The sequence below is a fragment of the Entelurus aequoreus genome, linkage group LG15 (assembly GCF_033978785.1).
Source record: "Entelurus aequoreus isolate RoL-2023_Sb linkage group LG15, RoL_Eaeq_v1.1, whole genome shotgun sequence".
NCBI classification, from domain to species: Eukaryota; Metazoa; Chordata; class Actinopteri; order Syngnathiformes; family Syngnathidae; genus Entelurus; species Entelurus aequoreus.
This window is the reverse complement of record NC_084745.1, coordinates 5,490,534-5,502,429: the sequence shown is the minus strand read 5'-3', so window position 1 is coordinate 5,502,429 and position 11,896 is coordinate 5,490,534.

The following is an 11,896-nucleotide window of genomic DNA, read 5'->3' as shown; positions in this document are numbered from 1 at the left end:
TTAAGGTGGTATTATTAAATAGGTGTATAATTGTTTGGTTGTCACATGTTAAGGTGGTATTATTAAATAGGTGTATAATTGTTTGGTGGTCACATGTTAAGGTGGTATTATTAAATAGGTGTATAATTGTTTGGTGGTCACATGTTAAGGTGGTATTATTAAATAAGTGTATAATTGTTTGTTTGTCACATGTTAAGGTGGTATTATTAAATAGGTGTATAATTGTTTGCTTGTCAAATGTTAAGGTGGTATTATTAAATAGGTGTATAATTGTTTGCTTGTCAAATGTTAAGGTGGTATTATTAAATAGGTGTATAATTGTTTGGTTGTCACGTGTTAAGGTGGTATTATTAAATAGATGTATAATTGTTTGTTGTCACATGTTAAGGTGGTATTATTAAATAAGTGTATAATGTTTGGTTGTCACATGTTAAGGTGGTATTATTAAATAGGTGTATAATTGTTTGGTTGTCACATGTTAAGGTGGTATTATTAAATAGGTGTATAATTGTTTGCTTGTCAAATGTTAAGGTGGTATTATTAAATAGGTGTATAATTGTTTGCTTGTCAAATGTTAAGGCGGTATTATTAAATAGGTGTATAATTGTTTGCTTGTCAAATGTTAAGGTGGTATTATTAAATAGGTGTATAATTGTTTGGTTGTCACATGTTAAGGTGGTATTATTAAATAGGTGTATAATTGTTTGGTTGTCACATGTTAAGGTGGTATTATTAAATAGGTGTATAATTGTTTGGTTGTCAAATGTTAAGGTGGTATTATTAAATAGGTGTATAATTGTTTGGTTGTCACATGTTAAGGTGGTATTATTAAATAGGTGTGTAATTGTTTGTTGTCAAATGTTAAGGTGGTATTATTAAATAAGTAGCAGGACATAGTATTAGTGTATTCACACATAATAAACAGTAATTAATAATACTTGGTATTATTAAATAAGTAGCAGGACATAGTATTAGTGTATTTACACATAATAAACAGTAATTAATAATACTTGGTATTATTAAATAAGTAGCAGGACATAGTATTAGTGTATTCACACATAATAAACAGTAATTAATAATACTTGGTATTATTAAATAAGTAGCAGGACATAGTATTAGTGTATTCACACATAATAAACAGTAATTAATAATACTTGGTATTATTAAATAAGTAGCAGGACATAGTATTAGTGTATTTACACATAATAAACAGTAATTAATAATACTTGGTATTATTAAATAAGTAGCAGGACATAGTATTAGTGTATTCACACATAATAAACAGTAATTAATAATACTTGGTATTATTAAATAAGTAGCAGGACATAGTATTAGTGTATTCACACATAATTAACACTACTTAATAATACTTGGTATCATTAAATAAGTAGCAGGACATAGTATTAGTGTATTCACACATAATTAACACTACTTAATAATACTTGGTATTATTAAATAAGTAGCAGGACATAGTATTAGTGTATTCACACATAATAAACAGTAATTAATAATACTTGGTATTATTAAATAAGTAGCAGGACATAGTATTAGTGTATTCACACATAATTAACACTACTTAATAATACTTGGTATTATTAAATAAGTAGCAGGACATAGTATTAGTGTATTCACACATAATTAACACTACTTAATAATACTTGGTATTATTAAATAAGTAGCAGGACATAGTATTAGTGTATTCACACATAATTAACACTACTTAATAATACTTGGTATTATTAAATAAGTAGCAGGACATAGTATTAGTGTATTCACACATAATTAACAGTAATTAATAATACTTGGTATTATTAAATAAGTACCAGGACATAGTATTAGTGTATTCACACATAATTAACAGTAATTAATAATACTTGGTATTATTAAATAAGTAGCAGGACATAGTATTAGTGTATTCACACATAATTAACAGTAATTAATAATACTTGGTATTATTAAATAAGTACCAGGACATAGTATTAGTGTATTCACACATAATTAACAGTAATTAATAATACTTGGTATTATTAAATAAGTAGCAGGACATAGTATTAGTGTATTCACACATAATTAACACTACTTAACGATGAAAATGTCTGTTGTGTTGTTCTGGGATAATTTGATGTCTCTCGGAGTCACGGCCAATCTTTTTTTTTTTTTCTGGCTGCAGGGCAGAACTTCTCAAATATTCTGTTACGCCTTCCCTTGGAAGAAGAAACATTGTCGTGCCCTCAACTCTCCACTGTGACTATAAATCCTATCATTGACTATAAATCCTATCATTGACTATAAATCCTATCATTGACTATAAATCCTATCATTGGTCTCTACAGTTCTGACTACAAGTCTACAATGAGCCAAGTGTTGCAAAGGCTCCATCATATTCTGCTGCAGGAACTAAAGCTCACTAAAGTTCCTCCAGCTCACACGCTGCCAACACACTCATTAACATACACATATATTAAAAAAAAATATATATATATATATATATATATATATATATATATATATATATATATATATATATATATATATATATATATATATATATATATACATTGGAGAAAGCTGATTAAAGTCAGGAGAAATAGTAATACAAATGTTGAATGCAAATGTGCTACCTTGGTACATAACTATCATGAAATGAGGACTATCTGTATTTGTTGCTGTGTTCCCTTGCAGTTGAAGACATGTTGGAGTGTTTGTGTTCATTTCATATTCTTGGATGAAAGACATTTTAAACTGAGATGAAGCAAACATGGAAATGTGTGTTTATGTTCGTGGTCCAATCAGCACCTGCAATCTAAGATAAGGACGACCAATCACAGCTTCACTCACACGCCTCATTAGCATGTTGGATTGTCATCAAACAAAGTAGGACTTTAATGTCTTTAAAGTAAATGCATATACTGTATATACAGTAAATACATGTACATATACAGTAAATACATGTACATATACAGTAAATGCATGTACATGTACAGTAAATACATGTACATATACAGTAGCTACATATACATATACAGTAAATGCATGTACATATACAGTAAATACATATACTGTATATACAGTAAATACATGTACATATACAGTAAATACATATACATATACAGTAAATGCATGTACATGTACAGTAAATCATCATCATCAGGCCTCCGTCAGTCGTAACGACTATGGAAACTGCGCCAGTCCAGAGGTCAAGTTTAAACTCAGCGACAACGCCTGCTGTGGCTGATGAGTCCGATGTGGGAGAGGCAAACACGGCCGCATTTACTGCAGATGTAGCTGGAAGGCGCAACTGCAGGAGTGCGTGTCTTCCGCTTGGTTCTTTTTTCATTGGCTGTGGCATGGATCTTTTCCTCGCCAGTCTTCAGCTGTTTGTGAAGGACACTGCGCCATTTGCTGCGGTCAGCTGCTGCATCTTCCCAGTGTTCAGTGTTTATGTCCAGGGCTTTCATGTCCCGCTTGCAGACATCTTTGAAGCGCAGTTTTGGCCGGCCAACAGATCTCTTGCCAGAGCCAAGTTCGCCATACAGGATGTCCTTTGGGATACGTCCATCCTCCATACGGCACACGTGGCCGAGCCAACGCAGCCTGCGTTGTCTGAGCAGCGTGAACATGGTAGGAAGACCAGCGCGTTCGAGGACCTGGGTATTCGTCACCTTGTCACTCCAATGGATGCCGAGGATGCGGCGAAGGCAGCGCATGTGGAAGGTGTTCAGTTTGCGCTCCTGTTTGGAGTATGTTGTCCATGTTTCGCTGCCGTAGAGAAGAGTGCTGACGATGCAGGCGTTGTACACTGCCATCTTGGTAGGAGTTGTCAGCTTCCGGTTCTCCCAGACGCGGGTCGTGAGGCGCCCTAGTGTTGTGGCAGCTTTGCCAATACGTTTGTTGATCTCACCGTCGAGGGACAGATTGTCACTGATGGTGGATCCCAGGTATGTAAATTGGTGTACGACTTTGAGTTGGTACTCATCGATTGTGATGGCTGGTGGAGTGTCCACTTCCTGACTCAGCACATTGGTCTTTTTTAGGCTGATGGTAAGCCCGAAGTCTTTGCAGGCCTGGGAGAATCTGTCCATAAGGCACTGGAGTTCTTGTTCAGTGTGTGAAACGATGGCGGCATCATCAGCAAAAAGCATGTCCCGAATGATTGTCTCACGGACTTTGGTCCTTGCTTTAAGACGGGCTAGGTTGAAAAGTCGGCCGTCAGATCTGGTACGTAGATATACCCCTTCTGTTGCAGTCCCAAAAGCATGATTGATGAGCAGGGCAAAGAAGATGCCGAAAAGGGTAGGAGCAAGGACGCAACCTTGCTTGACTCCGCTCTTAATGTCAAATGGGTTGGATATGCTACCCTCATACTGGATGGTTGCCTTCATGTCGTCATGAAAAGATCTAATGAGGCTATGGAGCTTTGGAGGGCATCCGATCTTGGGTAGGATGCTGAAGAGCCCTTCTCTGCTAACCAGGTCGAAAGCCTTGGTCAGGTCAATGAAGGATATGTACAGGGGCTTCTGTTGTTCCCTGCATTTCTCCTGAAGTTGGCGTAGGGAGAATATCATGTCCACTGTAGAGCGCTTGGCGCGAAAGCCGCATTGAGATTCCGGGTAAATGCGCTCAGCAAGTTTTTGAAGGCGGACAAGCACAACACGGGCATAGAGTTTCCCTACGATATTCAGGAGGGAGATGCCCCTGTAATTGTTACAGTCGCTCCTGTCACCCTTATTTTTGTAAAGGGTGACAATCTTGGCATCTCTCATGTCTTGCGGCACGGCTCCCTCTTTCCAGCACTGGCAGAGGACATCATGCAAAGGCTGCAGGAGGGTGTCTTTACAGCGCTTGATGAGGTCTGGGGGGATGCCATCAGTACCAGGTGCTTTGCCAGTTGCTAAGCTGTCGATCGCTTTGTGAAGTTCAGCAAGTGTTGGTTCAGCATCTAATTCCTCAATGATGGGCAGCTGTTCAATGGCATCAAGGGCTGAGGCGACGACAGTGTTCTCTCTGGAATAGAGTTCTGAATAGTGCTCTACCCATCTGTCCATCTGCTTGCCCTTGTCAGTGATATATTCCCCACTGGTGGTCTTTAGGGTGGCTGTTTTGCTCTGTGTTGGACCCAGAGCAGTCTTGATGCCCTCGTACATCCCCCTGATGTTACCTGAGGTAGCTGCAGACTGGATGGATTCACTGAGTTGTTGCCAGTATTCATTGGCACAATGTCTTGCAGTCTGTTGCACTTTGCTTCTTGTAGTTCTCAGTGCTTGCAGGGACTTCTCATTTGGGGAGCGTTTGTATTCAGCGAGGGCAGCTCGCTTTGCTTCAATGACGGGGGTCATCTCACTGGACTTGGCAACAAACCAGTCGTTGTTTTTGAAGATCTTCCTCCCAAAAGTCGCAAGGGCTGTTTTCTGAATGGCCTCCCTGAGGTGGCCCCATTTCTCAGAGGCAGAGTAGTGCTGGTGTTCTTCAGATAGGATGTTGTTGAGAGACTTGGCAAACTCTTCTACTTTCTCTGGAAGATGCATGCTGGTGGAATCAATGCGGGGCTTGCCTTTCTGTTTGGAGTTGTGAAACATTTTTGGTTGTAGCCTGATCTTGCAACAGACAAGTGAATGGTCGGTGTCGCAGTCTGCGCTGTGGTAACTACGAGTAACGAGCACAAACTTGAGGCTGGCTTGTCGGATCAGGATCATGTCTAGCTGATGCCAATGCTTTGAGCGGGGATGGCGCCATGTCACTTTGTGCTGTGGTTTCGTCTGAAAGTAGGAGTTGGTGACGCAAAGGTTATGGTAGGAACAGAACTCCAGTAGCCGTTGCCCATTGTCATTGACCTTGCCAACTCCGAAGTGTCCAAGACAGGAAGGCCATGAGTCATGGTCAGCACCCACTCTCGCATTGAAGTCACCAAGGATGATGAGATGTTCCTTGGGGGGAATGTTCTTGATGACGTCATTCAAGTTGGCATAAAATGTATCCTTAACTTCTGCTGTAGACATTAGAGTGGGAGCATATGCGCAGACTAGGGTCACTGGGACATCAGAGGTGTGGAGGTGGAGTGTCATCAGGCGTTCGGATCCTTTGTCTCCTGGTTCAACCATCTTTAACAAGGTGTTCCTGACAGCGAATCCAACGCCATGCTCTCTGCGGTCTCCGGCACTCTTTCCTTGCCAGAAGAAGGTAAAGTCTTTCTCCCTGAGGGTTCCCGAGTCGGCTAGGCGGGTCTCTTGCAATGCAGCTATGTCTACCTGGAGTCTCAGTAGCTCATTGTTAATGACAGCCGTTTTTCTAGCATCACTGATGTCTTGGAGATCGTTTGAGTGTCCGGGTGTCATAGTTCGGACATTCCAGCTTCCCAGTTTTAGGACTGGGCACCTGTTTTTCATACTTTGTTTCTTGCTTGGTGCAGGTCTTGCAGTCTGCTTGTCGGTTTTTTCCTAATCCCCATGCACCCAATGAGGAAGGCAGACTGTGGCGGGACAGCACCTAATTGGCTGGGGGCTGCCCAGCTTAAGGCGGGCAGTAGCTGTCCAATGAAATTCAAGGATCTCTCCCACCGTCGGAAGCAACCCCTGGCGCTATGCTCTACGCCAATCGAGCATTGTAGCTTATAACCGGTAGACTGTTGCTTCCCGTTGTTGTTTCCACGCTATGACACGAGGCTGGAGTGACCTCTCCAGGGCGCAAGCCAGGGCAGAATTGTATGGAGGTCAAGCTGTTGCCCATGCAGCAGGACCCCCCTCTACACACTGATGATGGATCCAAAGGAGCAGCAAGAGCTGGTACAATTTGGCACCAACAGTGTCGCAGGAGTTGCCAGTACACCGCTGTAGCCAGCAGTGGACCACCTTAGGGACTCCATCTCCGGATTTTTCCTCAGGGTTTACTCCCGAAGCCTTCCCCTAGAAAGGTATGCCACAAGGCAGGGGCGGTTTTGGATCGGAGTTTACCTTCTCCTAGATGGGTCGCCTTACTGGGCTGACGGGTCCCATCTACCCATGCGGCAGGTTGTACTGGGTTACATTTTACCAGTAGCAGGGATACGACCTGACCTGACCTGACCTACAGGTCAGTAAATACATGTACATATACAGTAAATACATATACATATACAGTAAATGCATGTACATGTACAGTAAATACATGTACATATACAGTAAATGCATGTACATGTACAGTAAATACATGTACATATACAGTAAATACATATACTGTATATACCGTAAATACATGTACATATACAGTAAATACATATACATATACAGTAAATACATATACAGATACAGTAAATACATGTACATATACAGTAAATACATGTACATATACAGTAAATACATATACATATACAGTAAATGCATGTACATGTACAGTAAATACATGTACATATACAGTAAATACATATACATATACAGTAAATGCATGTACATGTACAGTAAATACATGTACATATACAGTAAATACATATACTGTAGATACAGTAAATACATGTACATATACAGTAAATACATATACATATACAGTAAATACAAGTACATGTACAGTAAATACATGTACATATACAGTAAATACATATACATATACAGTAAATACATGTACATATACAGTAAATACATGTACATGTACAGTAAATACATATACAGTATATGCAGTAAATACATATACATATACAGTAAATACATGTATGTACAGTAAATGCTGAAGAGTTATTTCTTTATTCATAGTCATGTTTGAAGCAGCTAGTATGTTAAAGAGGTTCATTTAGCCTACTAATGTGTATTTATAAATAGTTGATTTATATATACTAGCCTATATAAATCAACTATTTATAAATGAAGCAGCTAGTGTTTTTCCATTTGTACTCTTTCTATTTATTCATTGTATGTCCGCAAGTAAAGTGTGTGTTACCTTGAAGACTTGGAATGTAGGAGTTGGAGTACTCCCTTATATCTTATCTGTAGAAGAACAATGAGCCTGTATTCCTTTCTGGAGAGGGTGGGGGCTGTGTGCGGACTCAAGAAGTAGTCTCTTTCCGTTTGAATGCCGGATCAACTAGAGCAGCCGATACGAACTTAGTCATTAAGTTGGTGTCCCAAAGCTTTGGGATAAACTAGAAAATATTCCAATTCTGTCTTGATGGTCCTTCTTACTCGGCATATATGTCATCGAAAGAATTTGGGATTGACCAGTAACTTAGATTACCTTGGAGGAAGAACTGGTCCGACGCAACAGCAGCCAGGCACAGGTGTGTCCACTCATCACCAATCAACAGCAGGTGAGGGAAACAGCACAGCAATAAAGTCACAGGAAATAGAAATAGAAGAGTCCAGTGTCAGTCTGACTTGTTGTAATTACAAGTCTGACATGTTGTAATAACAAGTCTGACTTGTTGTAATTACAAGTCTGACATGTTGTAATTACAAGTCTGAATTGTTGTAATTACAAGTCTGAATTGTTGTAATAACAAGTCTGACATGTTGTAATAACAAGTCTGACATGTTGTAATAACAAGTCTGACTTGTTGTAATTACAAGTCTGAATTGTTGTAATTACAAGTCTGAATTGTTGTAATTACAAGTCTGAATTGTTGTAATAACAAGTCTGACATGTTGTAATAACAAGTCTGACATGTTGTAATTACAAGTCTGACATGTTGTAATTACAAGTCTGACATGTTGTAATAACAAGTCTGACATGTTGTAATAACAAGTCTGACATGTTGTAATTACAAGTCTGACATGTTGTAATTACAAGTCTGACATGTTGTAATTACAAGTCTGACATGTTGTAATAACAAGTCTGACATGTTGTAATAACAAGTCTGACATGTTGTAATTACAAGTCTGACATGTTGTAATTACAAGTCTGACATGTTGTAATTACAAGTCTGACATGTTGTAATTACAAGTCTGACATGTTGTAATAACAAGTCTGACATGTTGTAATAACAAGTCTGACATGTTGTAATTACAAGTCTGACATGTTGTAATAACAAGTCTGACATGTTGTAATAACAAGTCTGACATGTTGTAATAACAAGTCTGACATGTTGTAATTACAAGTCTGACATGTTGTAATAACAAGTCTGACATGTTGTAATAACAAGTCTGACATGTTGTAATTACAAGTCTGACATGTTGTAATAACAAGTCTGACATGTTGTAATTACAAGTCTGACTTGTTGTAATTACAAGTTTGACATGTTGTAATAACAAGTCTGACATGTTGTAATAACAAGTCTGACATGTTGTAATAACAAGTCTGACATGTTGTAATAACAAGTCTGACATGTTGTAATTACAAGTCTGACATGTTGTAATAACAAGTCTGACATGTTGTAATTACAAGTCTGACATGTTGTAATTACAAGTCTGACAAGTTGTCATAACAAGTCTGACATGTTGTAATAACAAGTCTGACATGTTGTAATAACAAGTCTGACATGTTGTAATAACAAGTCTGACATGTTGTAATTACAAGTCTGACATGTTGTAATAACAAGTCTGACATGTTGTAATAACAAGTCTGACATGTTGTAATAACAAGTCTGACATGTTGTAATTACAAGTCTGACATGTTGTAATAACAAGTCTGACATGTTGTAATAACAAGTCTGACATGTTGTAATTACAAGTCTGACATGTTGTAATAACAAGTCTGACATGTTGTAATTACAAGTCTGACTTGTTGTAATTACAAGTTTGACATGTTGTAATAACAAGTCTGACATGTTGTAATAACAAGTCTGACATGTTGTAATAACAAGTCTGACATGTTGTAATAACAAGTCTGACATGTTGTAATTACAAGTCTGACATGTTGTAATAACAAGTCTGACATGTTGTAATTACAAGTCTGACATGTTGTAATTACAAGTCTGACAAGTTGTCATAACAAGTCTGACATGTTGTAATAACAAGTCTGACATGTTGTAATAACAAGTCTGACATGTTGTAATTACAAGTCTGACATGTTGTAATAACAAGTCTGACATGTTGTAATAACAAGTCTGACATGTTGTAATTACAAGTCTGACATGTTGTAATTACAAGTCTGACATGTTGTAATAACAAGTCTGACATGTTGTAATTACAAGTCTGACTTGTTGTAATAACAAGACTGACATGTTGTAATTACAAGTCTGACATGTTGTAATTACAAGTCTGACATGTTGTAATAACAAGTCTGACATGTTGTAATTACAAGTCTGACATGTTGTAATAACAAGTCTGACATGTTGTAATTACAAGTCTGACATGTTGTAATTACAAGTCTGACATGTTGTAATTACAAGTCTGACATGTTGTAATAACAAGTCTGACATGTTGTAATTACAAGTCTGACATGGTGTAATAACAAGTCTGACATGTTGTAATAACAAGTCTGACATGTTGTAATTACAAGTCTGACATGTTGTAATTACAAGTCTGACATGTTGTAATAACAAGTCTGACATGTTGTAATTACAAGTCTGACATGTTGTAATAACAAGTCTGACATGTTGTAATTACAAGTCTGACATGTTGTAATAACAAGTCTGACATGTTGTAATTACAAGTCTGACATGTTGTAATTACAAGTCTGACATGTTGTAATAACAAGTCTGACATGTTGTAATTACAAGTCTGACATGTTGTAATTACAAGTCTGACATGTTGTAATTACAAGTCTGACATGTTGTACTTACAAGTCTGACATGTTGTAATTACAAGTCTGACATGTTGTAATTACAAATCTGACATGTTGTAATTACAAGTCTGACATGTTGTAATTACAAGTCTGACATGTTGTAATAACAAGTCTGACATGTTGTAATAACAAGTCTGACATGTTGTAATAACAAGTCTGACATGTTGTAATTACAAGTCTGACATGTTGTAATTACAAGTCTGACTTGTTGTAATAACAAGTCTGACATGTTGTAATTACAAGTCTGACATGTTGTAATTACAAGTCTGACATGTTGTAATTACAAGTCTGACATGTTGTAATTACAAGTCTGACATGTTGTAATTACAAGTCTGACATGTTGTAATTACAAGTCTGACATGTTGTAATTACAAGTCTGACATGGTGTAATAACAAGTCTGACATGTTGTAATAACAAGTCTGACATGTTGTAATTACAAGTCTGACATGTTGTAATTACAAGTCTGACATGTTGTAATTACAAGTCTGACATGTTGTAATAACAAGTCTGACATGTTGTAATTACAAGTCTGACATGTTGTAATAACAAGTCTGACATGTTGTAATTACAAGTCTGACATGTTGTAATTACAAGTCTGACATGTTGTAATAACAAGTCTGACATGTTGTAATTACAAGTCTGACATGTTGTAATTACAAGTCTGACATGTTGTAATTACAAGTCTGACATGTTGTACTTACAAGTCTGACATGTTGTAATTACAAGTCTGACATGTTGTAATTACAAATCTGACATGTTGTAATTACAAGTCTGACATGTTGTAATTACAAGTCTGACATGTTGTAATAACAAGTCTGACATGTTGTAATAACAAGTCTGACATGTTGTAATAACAAGTCTGACATGTTGTAATTACAAGTCTGACATGTTGTAATTACAAGTCTGACTTGTTGTAATAACAAGTCTGACATGTTGTAATTACAAGTCTGACATGTTGTAATAACAAGTCTGACATGTTGTAATAACAAGTCTGACATGTTGTAATTACAAGTCTGACATGTTGTAATAACAAGTCTGACATGTTGTAATTACAAGTCTGACATGTTGTAATAACAAGTCTGACATGTTGTAATTACAAGTCTGACATGTTGTAATAACAAGTCTGACATGTTGTAATAACAAGTCTGACATGTTGTAATAACAAGTCTGACATGTTGTAATTACAAGTCTGACATGTTGTAATTACAAGTC